The sequence below is a fragment of the Amblyomma americanum genome, chromosome 9 (assembly GCF_052857255.1).
Source record: "Amblyomma americanum isolate KBUSLIRL-KWMA chromosome 9, ASM5285725v1, whole genome shotgun sequence".
NCBI lineage: Eukaryota > Metazoa > Arthropoda > Arachnida > Ixodida > Ixodidae > Amblyomma > Amblyomma americanum.
This window is the reverse complement of record NC_135505.1, coordinates 149,867,784-149,869,471: the sequence shown is the minus strand read 5'-3', so window position 1 is coordinate 149,869,471 and position 1,688 is coordinate 149,867,784.

The following is a 1,688-nucleotide window of genomic DNA, read 5'->3' as shown; positions in this document are numbered from 1 at the left end:
AGTGACAATGAATGTCAATGACAAACTTGTAACGGTACTAATGAGAACAGTGGTGAATAGGACTATTGACTCGCAATAGCCCAATGACCACAAAACCACTAACCCTAATTAAAAAAAGGAGCCTTGGCAGTTAAAAGGACTATTTACTGGCAATAGCCCAGAGACCGCCAAAACCGCTAAACCTTAAAAAAAACACACTAAAAGCAAGCTAGAGAAACTACTAATGACAACACTCGGTCGCTGATGTACCACTTGGTGTTCACCAGCACTATGAATATTAATAACGAATGGCAACTAATGGATGAGATCAATGTTGTCGGTAATGAGGAACACTACAATACAGTCCTCTATGGCACCCACCAAACAAGGCTCCTGTGCAAAACCGGCCGAGGGAACTAACCAAATGCCCCCACGTTGTGTGGGAGGCCCTGAGCGAAAAACTAGAACACTAGCGGAATCCAACCATTGTTTGCCCGGGTGTAGTCGGCAGGAATTGAGTTGCGACACAAAAGAAAGAAGAAAGAAAAAAGAAAGAAAAAAACCGAGAAAAAAGGAGAAAAAAAACACAATCGGCGACTATCAACCTACTATCAGCCACAAACAATCAAACCAACAACCAGCACTATCTAAGCAGGTCCTGCAAGGCAAAGTAATATTAATTGAAAACCAAATGGCTCGTAGTACCGTTTCTGCCTGGGCAGGCACCCGAAAAACCAAAGGACTGCCCCTGATGCTCGCTAAACACCAGGAAGCCAACACTACTCAGCAGAGCTGAAAAAAAAAGGTCCAGTAGGGCGAACCCTCTTCCCCGGTTTCCCTCCCGGGGGCGTCGCTTTAGACCCGTCGGTCACGGGGCGCGACGAACCCGAAACAGTCCACGGACAAAGCCCCTTCCCACCGAAGTGGGGCGCTCCTTCGACCAATTTCTGGGCGAGCGAACCCTTAGCAGCTCAAGCTGCCCTTCCTCCGCAAGGCAGAGGGCGTCGTTTTTCAAACTCTTAAAACCCTGCGGGAAACACGACGAACCCAGCTGGAATACACAGTATCAAATATTTGCGTCAGAAATAGAATGAGGCAGCCAAAGGTCTAATATAAGCGCAGGCAAAGCCTCTACTGTTTTAGGACAAGCTCAGGGCACAGTGCAGCCCAGACACTGAAAGATAGGCCACTTAGAGACAGTCTCTTGTGGATGAATGTAGTTCTGCAATAACCCTGCTGTTTAAGAGCGCTGCTCCGGGTACAGCTAAAACCCGACAATGAACTGTCACCAAAAAAAAAAGGGGGGGGTGGGGGGGGGGGGGGGGGCTTGTGCTGTTGCACAACGTCCCTACTGTTTAAGGGCACAGTGTAGCCCGACACAAATTGAGAACTGAAACCGTAAGCTGATTAGACCGTAGTCTGGGGAAATCAGCTACCCCGAGATCTTGTATACTGTTTAGGCCGAAGCCTCTACTGCAAATTCTGAGCTAAGAACTGCAACTGTGCTTGCTCAGGGTCACAGTGCACCCAAGACAAAATTCGGAGAAGTTGCGCTGCTGCGCTGAGGCGTCGGGTCCTCTTCGGCTGCTTGCTGGAGGCCCGGAGAATTGTAAAAATACGAAATTTTTCACCTCAGAAGGCCTTTTACACAAGCCTAGGGTTGCGACGCACGCTAAATTGAACAGTCAGTCGTGCGCCACTTGGATCAC